This window comes from Malaclemys terrapin, chromosome 17 (assembly GCF_027887155.1).
Source record: "Malaclemys terrapin pileata isolate rMalTer1 chromosome 17, rMalTer1.hap1, whole genome shotgun sequence".
Classification (NCBI taxonomy): domain Eukaryota; kingdom Metazoa; phylum Chordata; order Testudines; family Emydidae; genus Malaclemys; species Malaclemys terrapin.
In genome coordinates, this window is record NC_071521.1 from 19,328,086 (window position 1) to 19,343,058 (window position 14,973).

Here is a 14,973-nt window from a genome sequence, read left to right on the forward strand (position 1 = left end):
CCAAAAAACTGGACGCCTTTTTTACCCCGTTGGTTATTTTGAGCTGGCGCCTTAGCTAGTGTAAGTCAGTGTCGCTCTTCTGAAGCCAATGGAGCCATGACCCCTTGCATCAGCTGGGGGTCTGGTCCCTCACTTCGAACGATAGGTTTTCAAGGTAAAAATACTCTTTAGCATTCCTAGTAACTACATTTATTTGATCATCCTTCAACACCTAGCATGTCAAACAAAACGCTACCAAATCCTCCATGCTCACCTCAGGCAAAGCTCTCGTTACAAAGGCCAGAGTTACACCGGAAAAGTTTTGCTGGTACGGCTGCACCAGCAAACTCTCCCAGGGCAGACGCAGCTTATATTAGCAAACAAATACTTTTGCTAGTATCGCTTATACTGGTTCGGTGAATGAAATAAGCTACACCGGCAAAATCATTTTTTTGCTGGTATAAAACTGTGTCTACACTAGGGCTTTTGCTGGTACAGAAGCATCATCAAAAGCATCACACTCAGGGTGGATTTGATTTAAATCAAATGGATTTCTACATAAAAGTGCATTCTTGTTGGTTGTTATAAGCTTAATACATATTCTTCACAACTCAGAGATAGATGTAGGTTTTATTTTTAGAAGATACATACTATACATTTTTAAAGCGATTTATTTTGAAAACTTTTCAGATTAGTTTTACAGCTATATCAGAAAATGAATGATTGTTTGGTTATTTCGTTTACCAAAGGTAATTGAAGGAGATATTTATGAAGTCATTGGGAGGGGAACTATCTCCAATTCAACAAGTTAATCACTAATATTTGGAGGATTTTCTTGCCATGCTGTATTAGGAGGAAAACATCACCAGACAGACATTTAACTTGTTTTATTTAACTAAAACAACAACATTATGTATTCTGGATTTTTTTCTTCAACAGCAAACATATATTTTAAGAAAACAAGCATATGAATTTTTTAATTTAGTTACACATTCAAGTTTTTTAAAATCAGGTTTGTTTTGGTTAAAAAACTGTTTTTAACTAAAATAGTTAAATGAAATATTTAAAAAAACAAAACAAAAATTAAATCGACTATCTCAGCCAGGTCACCATGAGCAACTTAAAATATTGGCTTCTGCTAAAATATTGGCTAACTCAGTCGTCTTCACCTTCATTTTCCTGTTTGTTCATAATCTGGAAAAGAAAAAACAAGCTTTCCTACTTTTTCAGGTCCCAAACAATTTCACAATTTGGAATGAATTAGTCCAAAGGAAGAAAATATTCTTTCTACACCAGCAGAAGCCGCTACTGCTGTTAAAAGTGAGATCATCACTTCAACAGTCTCTGAATCCAAGTGCTTAAGTGACTTCCACCAATTCACTGGTGTGACTTTCTTTAAAACATTATCAGCAAACATATATTTCTTGAATAGTTCACCCTTAGCTCTGAAGTTTATTATAGTTGGCATTAAGGAGGGATGATTGCTGGATGTCCATGTCATAGCCAACTCCTCTTCTTCAGCAGTTAAGGTTTGACCCTGGTACCGAGTACTGAGAATATTTGAAAGAAAATGAGCTGGAGATAGCGCTTGTCCCATTCGTTTTTTTAATGCTTGTAATTTAACTCTGTCATTGCATATTTCTCTTTTCAAGATCTCACTCAGTTCCTTCCAAATTTCAACAGCAATTTCCCTGCGTTTTGTTCAAGGCTACAGAAATAGGCTTCGGCATGTGTTCAACATTTCTCTTAAGCCCAATGCTGAGAACTTTGGACAGTGCCATCTATTTTTTCGTGATTTTCTTCACAAACTGTCATCAGATTAGGCCAGTTCTTGATATAGTGCTTAAAACAGTCCACTACTGAGTTCCATCGCACGTCCTGTGGGAGAGTTAGCTTGGTTCCTCCCACTTTTTTCAGAGCAGCTGCTGCAAAGTGGTTGTTACAGAAGTATTTTGCAATTTCAACAACATTAGCCTTCTAGTCTTTGGCTAGGAGGTGCATCAAATGAGCACTGCAAGTGTATGTTATTAACTTGGGACTCTCTTCACGCTCTTTTAAATCATTTCTTCTCATCTTGGATACATTTGCAGCATTGTCTGTGACCAAGCTGCGTACTAGACATTTGAATTTTTTTTTCACAGTTTGTTATAGTTTTTACTGCTACTTCTTGTAAGTATTCTGCTGTGTGCGCATTTCCTGATGGATCAATTGTTTCTGTAAGAAAGACATTCTCTTCTTCTGTCGTCACACAAGCACATACAACAGGATCATTGTGGACACTGTCAGGTTAACAATTTTATCCTCTAGACCTTTTGCACACTGCTCAATTTCTTTTTCATACACTTGATCCAGCAATTTGCCTGCGACATCCGCTCTGTAGGGTGGACTGTATCCTGGTCTTAATGACTGAACCATGTTAATGAAGTGTGGGTTCTCAGTCATACGGAAAGGAGAGTTTGTTGCATAAACAAACCGGGCAATTTTTTCATCAATTAACTCTTTTTGTAAACTGCTGGTTCTTATCACAAACTTATCTACGGTTGTTTCTGGGTGATGGAGATTTTTTTTCCTTTTTGCTACAGTGACTGTAGCCACATACTGTGGCTATGTGACATACATGATGTGACTGAAACACTACCATTGGCACATAACTCTGAAACTATAGAAAATGATGGTGATCTTGAAGGTGGATAGTCTTCAGAATCCTGTATGTTGAGGATGGATTCTCCTAAACAAAATAAGTCAATGCAGTTATTTAATTATTATTATCACACTGCTCATTTAGTATTACTCATTGCATTCACTGACACTCAGTACTACTTTAAAGGGGAAATTGTAAAAAGAAGATCTGCCTATGTCAGCTATTTACTTTTTATCACAACTGCATCTAAAATGATAGTACAGTAACTCCTCACTAAGTCGTCCTGGTTAACATTGTTACGTTGCTGATCAATTAGGGAACGTGCTCGTTTAAAGTTGTGCAATGCTCCCTTATAGCGTTTGGCAGCCGCCTGCTTTGTCCACTGCTTGCAGAAAGAGAAGCCCATTGGAGCTAGCTGGTGGGGGCTTGGAACCAGGATGGACCAGCAGCCCCCCTATCAGCTCCCCGCTCCCCTAAGTTCCCTGTGCGGCAGCTGCCCAGCAGGCTAGCAATTGCCAGGCAGTTCAACTGCCGTGTGCTGCTCCTGCCCTGGGAGCCTCCTGCTTGCTGTGCAGGGGGGGAGAGGGATACCCTGACATTAGCCTCTCCCCCCTGCTTCTTTACCCCATCGGGCCATCTCCACAGAGCGGGGGGGTGGAGTGGGGGTGAACAGGGCTCAGGAAGTCGGGAGCTTGCTGGGAGCAGCTGCTGTCTCAACTTCCTGATCTACTTAAAAAGGCAATGTATTTAGAATGAGGTCAGCGTACTTAAAGGGGCAATGTATCTCTCTCTCTCTCTCTCTCTCTCACACACACCCGGTGTGTGTGTCTCTGTCTCTCTCTGCCATGCTGTCTCCCCTCCCTCCATTTGTGCTGCCTTGTAGAGTGTGAGGCTACATTAACAACAACGTGTTAACCCTTGAGGCTCAGCCAAGTGCTAGTTCATCATTTAGCAGCAAGGCATTCCCTGGGAAATATCCCACCCTCTGACTCCATCACCTCAACCAAGCTTCACAATCATCATTGCTGTGTACAGTATTAAATTGTTTAAAACTTCTATTGTGTGTATGTGTGTGTGTGTACACACACACACACACACACACACACACACACACACACACACACTGTGTCTGTGTGTAAATATAGTCTGTTGTCTGGCAAAAAAAAAATTCCCGGGAACCTAACGCCCTCCCCCCAATTTACATTAATTCTTATGGAGAAATTGGATTCGCTTAACATCGTTTCGCTTAAAGTAGCATATTTCAGGAACATAACGTTAAGTGAGGAGTTACTATACCATAGACTAACAACTATATTTTTTGCTCAAACATGAGAATTCAAGAATAGTCCAGAAGGAAGACAGGCAGTCCTTAAGAAAGAAGTATGAAATAAAAAAGTTAACCAACCTAAAGATCCTGCCTGTTCAGACATGTTCCTTTCATCATCTTCAATGCAGCTTCCTCCTGAGAAGGAACACTTCTCATGATGTTGTTTCATTCGGGCAATCAGGCCTTGCATTTCTTTGTTGCACTGTTTGCATTTTGCACACATGCCGGTCTTACCCACAGGTAGAGGAACTTCATTAAAATATTCCCAAATTGGGTCTCTTTTATGGCCTACTGTCATTATAGGTTTTCCCTTCCAGTAAGGGAATGGTACGGTAGATCTCAAATCAATGAAGGCTACACTCAGAAAGACCTCAAGACTTCTGGAATATGCTGCTCAAACAGTTTCACTTTTGTTTCTACTGCCTGTCCCTCCCTTCTCATATTTATCTCCAGACTTCTTCTCCTTGTTCAGATCTATTCCGCCCCCAACAATCTTTTTATTCATTGAACTTTTTGAAACTTTGCACTTTTAGAGAGAGGTAAGGGATTGACTCTGTGTACACAAATTTGCAGAGGGACAACATGGTTGACGTCTTATTTCTCACCTCTATATATTAATTTATTTTAAAACATTTTTGCTGTTAACAAGCATGTTATCTGTAGAGACACAAATCTGCAGTTTGAGAACTGCAAAACTAAGCATCTCTGATGGTATCTTCTAGACTGAGCACTGAGTCCCACTGGATTGATAGAAAGATTAACCTAAATAATCTATACAGAAGCTCCTAGAACCCCATAAGATTGGGTCCCTAATCCATGAACTATTGGAACCCATTTACAAAACTTTTCCTAAACATTACATGAATATATAGTCTCATACTATACAATTAGAAATTATAATCCCTATTCCGTGATGAGATATCTTTGAGCTATAATGTATCTTCATTAAAACTATCTTTAGACAGGTTTTTTCCTCAAAAAGCATTTTATCAAAAAATGTGATTTAAATTAAAAACAATCTGTGGTGTTTTTTTTTTATTAAATCATTGATTTTTATCCACCCTGATCACACGCTGACTAATGTTGCTATACCAGCAAAAGTTTCTAGTGCAGACCTGCTCCAAGAGTATTTAGCTTGCCTAAAAAGCATAGGATAGGACACATGGTTTCCTAGCAGAGGCATAAGGCAGAGTAAACACAATGCCAAACCCCTTAACACAGTTCTAGGCTAACCACATTCATCAAATTAAAATTACAGTGAGATCTGTGCTAACAAACTGAACGAAAAAGCTCATTCACAACTAGAACAGGAAGGGAGGTGTTAAAAGTTCTTTTTTCCCCTGCAAATGCACCCCTCCCCCCCCCCACACACACAAATTGTCCCATCCAAGTTGCAGTTCCAAGTAAAAAGGATCCAAATATGAACTATATGTGAAGCCGAAAAGTTGCCAGCCAGGAAAACTAGCAGATCCCTGGACAACCCGAAGCGATAACAATTCACTGGCCTGTTCTGTGGAATGATTAGGTTGACCCACTATCACGGATTCCTTATATTGTTTTCCTTCCCAAGGCCAGACAGATTAAGAAGCATAAGGATAAAATACCCGCTGAAGCTTTGAGCTATCTGTCTAACTGGGATGTCAGGGCACGTGGGACTAATTTACAACCTGTTTGATTCGAAATATGTATTGGTATTTTAGGCTGGAATTTTTAGAAGGGCTCAGAACCTTCAGAAGAAGCCAGATTTTCAGAACAACTCAGCACATTGGATACGGAGCTGCTTTGAGAATCTGGCCCCTTAGATCCATCCAAACATTCTCTTAGGGGAATCCCGCCCCTCTCTTCTGCTTGGGGAAGAAGTGATGTGGTTCTATAGCATGGGAACAGATTTTGGACTGCACAGGTGGATTCACATACCTGGAGCGCTGGCTCCGAGCTCAGCTCTACCAGCCGTTGCTGAGACCCAGTCCAAAGACGGCAGGGGCAGGTGAATCTAAGGAACTGAGCACTGGCTGCAAGAACCAATGTACCTCCGACACTGCAACAGGGGCTGGAGAACAACCTCCGCTGCCACAAAGATGGCAGCAATGGAGCATTCTCCCCTGGCATGGGACCCAGTGTCTAAGGCAGGGATGGGCAAACTATGGCCCAGGGGCTGCATATGGCCCTCCAGACATTTTAAACCGGCCCTCGAGCTCCCTCCGGAGAGTGGGGTCCTGGGCTTGCCCTGCTCCGGCGCTCCAGCCGGGGAGTGGAATTGGGGGCTTGCCCCACCCCGCTCCGCTCCTAGAAGCGGTCGCATGTCCCTCCTCCAGCTCCTATGCGTAGGGGCAGCCATCGGACTCCACACGCTGCCCCTGCCCCAAGTGCTGCCCCCGCAGCTCCCATTGGCTGGGAACTGCAGCCAATGAGAGCTACAGAGGCGGCGCCTGCAGACGGGGCAGCGCACAGAGCTGCCTGGCTGCACCTCTGCGTAGGAACTGGATGGGGGACATGACGCTGCTTCTGGGAGCTGCTTGAGGTAAGCGCTGCCCGGAGCCTGCACCCCTGATACCCTCCCATGCCCCAACCCCCAATTTTGTGAGCATTCATGGCCCTCCATACAATTTTCATACCCAGATGTGGCCCTTGGGTCAAAAAGTTTGCCCACCCATAGTCTAAGGGACTAGGAGGCTGATTTGCCTCTAAATTATGAGATCTTAGTTTTTGAATTATATATTTATTTTTTAAAAGTATTCAACTCAACTTTAACACACTGTCTGCAAATGGGTTTCACCTGGAGAGTCACAGTGGCACCGGACTGTTTCACTTACACACACTCCATATCGGCTCTAGCACTTGAAACACTCCTAACGTTTCCTAGCACTTCCACTTTCTCTAGTCATCAGCTGAGATTTAAAATGTTTCCCCATCAGAGCCATTTGCCATTAGTCCTAACACTGATTATAAATGTGCCATATCAGCTTCACCTTTAAAGCTCTCGCTTATTTCACGTTGAAATCAATGGATGTTTGGCACTGAATATCGTGCAGGAAAGTATCTTCACGTACATGGCTTTCCCATGGGACTCTGAGACTTTGGCCTGGCTAGGACCCTCCATTAGGAATGCTCTCTTTTCCCACACAGAGAAGGTCAGGCATGTTAGAGCTCCCCAGGTGGATACTGCGAGTCTAGACTACGGACAGCTAAGTAACTTTTAAAAATAACTCACTAGTATTCCCTGCAGGCAAGCGGAGGCAAAAATGTGCCCCAGCCATGCAGCTTCATGGATGTGCAAGCAGGCTTCAAAGTCAGAGCAACCCCAACTCTTGCCACTCGGGACAGCTTCAATTTACGGAAGCATTCACAGTTTAAGACACCAATAAGCTGCAGAAGGCATGTGCTTTTGCCAGCTGTGATTTAAAAGGAGGAAAGACAAAGAATGGATTTTTCTGTTACCGTCCACAATCACTGAGGGGAAACATTAAGCTAAAGAGCAGAAGAAAGCCGACAGCCCTTTATATTCCCCAGAGTTCGCATTTTTAAACTGGTCTTGGTGTAGCCATTTCAATCTTCATTTCAGCAATGTTAGCACTGTGAGAAACACAATTACGGGTCGAGATTTGCAAGGCTCTGGGAGTGGAGGGTTCCCAGCGTTTTGCAGGAGGCTCTCAGCACCTGGCAAGAGGAGGCCCTAAAAACAGGACAGATTTACGCTGCTGAGCATTCCCACTGAAGCAATCAGATAGCTTCTGCAACTGACAATTGTTGCACTCTCTGCTCATTCAATTTAGCTGCCATAAAAGTGACCAAATCAAGACAGATTAGAGGAGTGGTTCTAAACCAGGGGTCCGGGGCCCGCTGGGGGGCCGCGAGCAGGTTTCAGGGGGTCCACCAGGCAGGGCCAGCATTAGACTTGCTGGGGCTCAGGGCAGAAAGCCGAAGTCCCACTGCCTGGGGCTGAAGCCAAAGCCTGAGTAACTTAGCTTCACAGGGCCCCCTGTGGCGTGGGGGCCCGGGGAATTGCCCCGCTTGCCACCCCCTAATGCTGGCCCTGGCTTTTATATGCAGAAAAGCAGTTGTTGTGGCACAGACGGGCCATGGAATTTTTATAGCATATTGGTGTGGGGCCTCAAAAAGAAAAAGGTTGAGAACCCCTGGATCAGAGCACTACACTAGGGGAAAGGATAATTGTATTACTCCATAAAGGACGCAGAGACTTTATGAAAAAAGCCACTTGACTAAAGTTTAAAAAAAAAAAAAAAAAAAAACCTACAATTTTCTACTTTTAATAAATGTTGAACATAAGAACGGCCGTCCTGGGTCAGACCAAATGTTCATCTAGCTCAGTATCCTGTCTACCGACAGTGGTCAATGCCAGGTAGTCCCAGGGGGAATGAACAGAACAGGTAATCATTCCCTGTTGGCCATTCCCAGCTTCTGGCAAACAGAGGCTAAGGACGCCATTCCTGTCCATCCTGGCTAATAGCCATTGATGGACCTATCCTCCATGAAATTATCTAGTTCTTTTTTGAACTCGGTTATAGTCTTGGCCTTCATAGCATCCTCTGGCAAGGAGTTCCACAGGTTGACTGTGCATTGTGTGAAAACTCTAATCTGATGGGCTGAACAAATGCCATTAATCTTTACAAACAGACAAACATTTCTGGACCTTGATTACTGGAAACTGTACAAAGCGACAAAGGAAAATAGTCCATATTCTGTAGAGTAGTATGGAACTTTAGAACTTGACAGTAGACCTACGGGCCTCTTTTTCCACTGTGCTGCACCTTGTGCAATCATTTACAGCAAGACAAAGTGAACATGTTTCTGATTTCATAGATTTCAAGGTCAGAAGGGACCATTGTGATCATCTAGTCTGATCTCCTGTGTAACTCAGGCTATAGAACTTCCCCAAAATAATTTAATACCATTCTGCACCGGTGTAAGCGAATGTACACGGTGCAGAACAATGCAAAATCTGCCCCTTTGAGCTTCCATCCACAACCCACTTATTTGCTGCTCAGTGGAAGGAGTGAAATGTGTTATAGGGTCTGACAATCTAGTTTCTAGTGGACACATGTCAATAGCAAAAATTGGGATTACAATGATCATCACTGGGCTCCCTGGTTGGCGAAGCCAGCAGAGAAGCCAAGGATTTAAAATGACCAGAGATTAAATTTCCCTTTCATCTCAGGTCAGGTTTGAGGCACATTGTGGCGAAGGCTTGTACTGCAGCTGCCCATGAAGTACCTGCTCTGGGGAGTAAAAAGATAATCAATCAATCTTCAGAGCTGTCAACCTGCTATTTTTCACCAGCACTAAATCAAGAAAATAATAATAAATTGACTAGTTTAAAAAAAAAGTTGGCTGCTCCCTGCAAACATGTTTTTGCACTGCCCAAATCCCCTATGAGGGCTACCGTGACAATGCCTGATGGCCTGCATGAGCTCATTCAGGAGTTGCTAAGGATTATCTCAGGTCCCTGCCCAAGCCTCTAATTAGAAAGACCCCCCACTAAGCTCCAGTTTGTGTCAAGCTCTAAACTGCTTAATAAGACATGGTAACATAATTTAGATTCTTTTTATAGTAGAATTACCTTGATCTGGTGATAAAAACGTTGTCATGCCAGCTCAGAACAGCTAGACCTAGCCTAGTATCCTGTCTCTGGCCAATTCAGCAGTCCATCCCAACACAACAAAGCCCTGGCTTAAATCTCATTCAAGTCAGTAAGATGTAGCCACGAGTTTAAAAAGTAAAGCACCTGCTTTGCTGAACAGAGATGGACTTAAGTACACTAAGTACATTGCGGAATTGGGGCCTCTGAGAGTGGCGAGTACCAGATGCTTCAGAGGAAGGTATAAGAAACCTCATCATGGATAGTTATTAAGTAGCCCATAGCAGAAGATTCTCCCTAACCCCAGACACTAAATAAAGAGCTTATGCCAGGGGTTCCCAAACTTTTTGCCCATTTTGCAACTTGCTGTTTCCTGTGACCGCAGACAGCAGCAAAGCAACATAGCAACTGAAGAAGCGAAGGAGTTTACACATGAAGTATGTTATTGAATGCTCTCTAATGTGACACATGGGCTTGTGTGTAACGACGCAGCGTCTCGAAGTCCGACGGCGTGGCAGAAATCGAACATCTAATTGCCGATGTGACATCAACAGTAGATCCATACCGAGGCTTGACGGATTCAAGTGTGCTGCTCGCGAATGGCACCAGCAGTTGCAAGGCGCGTGTTGAGAGTGCAGGATATTCATTCTTGATAGTGCACCAGAACGCCGGGAGATAAAGTTGGGCATAGGTTCCTTGCAAGAATTGATTGCAGGAAATTTCAGTGAGCTGTTTGATTTCAGATGCTGGCAAATCCATAGCATCTCGGGCTTGCACTGAAAGGGGTTTCGCACCCAATTGGACTTTGTCATGTCCAAGTCAGGGAAAAAGGATGTAAATTGTTCCTCCATCCGCCTGAGATGCTCAGCAATCACCTATGTGGGTGGCCGAACAATTTCATTGTCAGCCAGGAACTTGCAAAGCTGTGGGAAGGAGTCATAGTTTGTCTTCAATAGATTATTCTTCCAGAAAACAACTTTTTTCATGAATCCTGTTATTTGATCACTCAGCTGAAGGATGTGGGTGTTCTTTCCTTGCAGACCTTTATTCAATTCATTCAGTTTCCCAAATATGTCTGGGACATAGGCCCATCTTCCTTCGGTCACACAGAAAATCAATTCACTCTTTTTGCAATCCATTTTAGGCATGCAGCTCGTCTCTCAGTTCAAAAAAATCATTCCAGTATTTTTCCTCACAAGAGCTAATGAGCGTCAGTGTGGAATACCGCCATGTTGTGATTGGACCCCATGCCTTCGCAGAATTTTGCAAACACACACCTGCAAAGGGGCTGAGTCTTGATGTAGTTCACAATAGACAAGACCGGCTGCAAAACTTCACCTCGCTCTGGACTCAGAGCTTTAGATGCCAGCTGTTCTCTGAATCATGCAGTGAGTCTATACAGCAGACGGAGCAACTTTCTTCATCAAAGCACAGACCTGCTTTGTGGGCTGCCACAGACGGAACTCCAACTATACAGAAGCCCACCATGCGATGACACGAGATACTTCTGTCTTGCATGTAGCACATGGAACATTCCTTGTGCCGTCTTGTGTCCAGGAAGACAGAGCTAGAACAGAATGTTTGCGAGAATTGCACCCTGCCACGTGTACTTCACAAAAGTCAATAAATGTGCATCACGACCTTCAGGGCTCACATAAACGTGAAGAGCAAAAGCATCCGTGTTTTTCAGATGCTCTTCCAGTGTGTTTTCATGATCTGCTGCTAACACCTCAAGCCTTTGCTTCACTGTGTTGTTAGAGAGTGATACTGCTTTGAGTTTGTTTGCCTCAGTTTCCCTTCACATTATCTTCACCATATCAACTGCAGCTGGCAAAATCAATGTCTCTCCAGTTGTGTGAGGCTTTTTGGCCTGTGTGATGTGGTAAAACTCACCTCCAATGATGCCTTTTGAGCGCAGTCACAGACGGACATGGCTTTCTTGAACGGCACTTGCTGACGCAAAAGGTCTTCTTTCCAGCGCAGGAAAAATGATTTGGTTTGCCTGAGTGTTCCTTCTGAAGGGTTTCCGAGTGTTTCAGTTAGTTAGGTTTCATGCTTTTGTTAGATAACACCATGTGACATAGGCCAAAATGCTGGCTTTCTTCCTTCTCCCAAACTCCCCGGTGAAGCCATACTCAAAGAAAGCTTCATAATATTTGAGAATACGTTTCTTGCACTCTCCTTTTTCATTCATAACCGCACCACCAAACTCACTGCTGCATCAAAATGACTCCACTGTGCCTCTTATCACAAATCAGAAAGAGGAATTCGCTGCTAGGCAAATGAGGCAGGACTTAGGAAGGCCCCATGTGGTGATACTAGGGAAGCAGAGACAGTGACTTACAATGATTCTTTATCAAGTGCCAACAGGGTATTCAGGGCGGCATAAAAGAAGATATGGGCCCTGCTTTAAGGAGCTTACAAGCCACTGCAGAAAAGGCTAGCACAGGCTCCTAAGAGCTCAGAGAAGATGCTCTGTTGATAAAGCTGCTGCCCACAGATAACGAACTTCTGCATTCAAGTCTCTCAGCTGGATGCTTGCACAGTCGGATGGTGCAAGTGGAAAAATGGCAGCCACACAGCCAACGTGTCCAGACCTGCTTCACAAACGCCATGCCAGGAGGCCACCGTTTTACAAAATAGTGGCCTCCGCACAGTGCGACTTCGCACATGTGGTGCGCGCTGTGTGGAGGCTGCCATTTTGTACATCAGCCTCCTGGCACAGCATGTGTGGAGCAGGTCCGGACATGTTAAGGGTCAGACGGCATTGTCTCGTGGGCTGAACCTGGCTCGTTGGACCTGTGACCCCATCCGCTGATGGCACAGCCCCAAATGGGGATGCAATCCAAATTTTGAGAACTGCTGGCTTACACCCTGAAGACTGAGGCTTTATAGTCTTTATACATTTTTCATCTTCTCTAATAATACTGTGAGTGTTCTCACTAGCCATTTAATATGTCTCATCCTTTTTAGACTCCTGTTAAGATGCTGGTCTTGCTGATATCTTGTGGCAATGAGTTCCACAGGTCACTTAAGCAGAGCATAAAGTATTTTCTTTTAAAAAGTGTTGCTTTTCTGTTTCATTGAGCATCTCCTCGCTCACATATTATGAGAGAGGGTGAACGGAAATGTCTGATCTATCTGTATATTTTTACCATGTCTCGTGCTATTCATCTCTTCTCTGAAGTCTGTCTTTTCAATATTTCCTCATATGAAGTTGCTTCAGGCCTCCACTCATTTTCCTCACCTATCTCAGACCCCCTTTTGTTTTTGCTGCATCTGTGTGGTGGTTTTTTAAATATGGAAAACAGAACAAAGCACATTATTTCATGAGAGGGCATACCCTCAATTTATACAGTGGCATCGTCATATTTTCAGCATTATTTTCTATTCCTTTCTTTATGCATTTGAGAATTTTACCCCACTGCACACTGAACAGAGGATGTCATTGAACTGTGTGCAGTGATGACCAGATCTGTTTCCTGAGTGGTTACAGTTAATTTAGAAACCAGAAATGTGTCTGAATGGATACGTATAATCAACAAAAAATTTAACCTCTTCAGTTTTGCTAGGTCCTTCTGAAGTTCTTATTGACTTGCCATGTTTTAGCCAACCTCAATTATCTCTCTCCCAGACATCACCCACTTGTGGCACCACATGTCAGTCATGGTAAGGGTACATCCACACCGCCAAGCGATGAAAGGACTGATAGCACAGTTAGGAGTACAGATGCTGGCTTTAATCTAAATATCACAGGTAACAGCAGTCGCGTAGACTTGGCACACAGGCTTCCGCACAGGTGAGCAACCAAAGGACATATCCAGGGTCCCTGGCAGGCTTGAGGTTAGTAGTTCGCTGGTATGCTTACCCATGCTGCCAATCATTCCTTCACTGTGCACGGTTGTAACTCCTTTCAGACACAAGGAATGAAACAGCTCGTGTGGACATTTAAATGATCACCACTGGGCCTCTGGGTCAACACCTCGCTGAGATGAGTGGGGCAGTTCTCAGCTCTCCCGGCTTTTGCTCCTGCCTCTCTGCAGACATCTCCTCATCGTTTACACCCCACACGTCTGACGTTTTCTTTTCAAGCAGAACAGCAAGAGAGGGGTTGGCTTTTTTTAAGGAAAGCTGAGATTCTGAACAAGAGACTCCTGAGAGAGGAGCCAATATGCCATGCCACCTCTTATCCCAGCTCTGCCTGCCATAGTTTGCGTTCCTTTCTGTTGGCTTGGATTGTACTGGATAGCTGTCTTTCAGACGGATTCACGTTTGACTCTTGCGCTGCGATAGAAATGGTCTGTGCTCCTGGCCAGCCTGCCAGTAACTGTCCCCAGGCAGACGGTGTAGGACTAGGTCTAGTTGGTCCTGCCACAGTGCAGAGGGTTGGACTGGACTTCTCGAGCTCTCTTCCAGCGCTACATTTCTATGATTCTATGACAAAGGAGCTACAGCTCATGCCAGCTGCTCTGACCACAGCCTGAGGGGAACAGTACTCTACAGACACAGCTGAGGATGACTAGGTCAACATGACCGTGTCCCCTTCAATTCGTTTGTGGCTTTCAGCTGGGCATCTAACTCCCTTAGGTCTTGCTGAAAACCATAGACGTCTATCCTCAATTACACTAGCTAGGAAAAACAGCTAGGGGATATGGACCGTCATGCTTCAGGGCATAAGCCAACCACTATGACTGAGCTGAGGAAAACTCTTCTTGCAAGTGAATGCACAGTTGTCCGTTATGGGGGTTTTGTACATTCCCCTGAACCATAAGGCATTGACTTCTACTGGAGACAGGTCATCTGGAAACTGCTGGCCCATCTCCCCAGCCCAGAAAGGGCTAACACCACACCCAGGTTTCTTTCAGGCCCTTACTGCAGAGCACAATTAATTTGAAGACAAACACACACCAAGTAACACCAAAACCAAGCTATTTCCCTGACCTAAACTGGCTAGGGGGCCCAGAGCTCTCTCCCACTACGTCTTTCAAACCTGCTCCAGGGACAGCCACAGATACCAACCTCCTGACTGCAGCTCTCTATAGGCATCGTGGGTCTGACAACTGAACAGGGGTAAAGGGGCAAACCACCCTGTCAGAACACCCAACTACTAGGTCATCCTCAAAACAGTCCAGAAAGTGCAGTAGTTCTACTCCCATGTGTGTATAACCAAAGCTTTGCAGCGCACCTGTATAGTTAATCAAGATACAAGAGCCATTTCCTCAAGATCAGATTGCCTTGCTGAATTCACTTTTAACAAGAGGTCGTTCAAGGGTTTGTGGGTCTTACGGTTTGCTGGTAAGAAAGAGAACTCTTTCCTTCTCAGAAAAAATAAAACAATTAAAGGAAATAGTAAAGCAGAGAAAAGCCCAGTTGAAAGAAAAAGGAAATTGAAAGGGGGATGCTAAGTGAACGAGCGCTCGTTAGTATAAA

At 44.1% G+C, this 14,973-nt stretch overlaps 1 protein-coding gene across 7 annotated transcripts in view; it reads right to left on the reverse strand.

The window, feature by feature from the left end:
- The window catches only part of EHMT1 (euchromatic histone lysine methyltransferase 1), a 163,030-nt gene that overhangs the window by 71,004 nt on the left and 77,053 nt on the right, over nt 1-14,973 (reverse strand). The gene's annotated exons all lie outside the window — the stretch shown is intronic.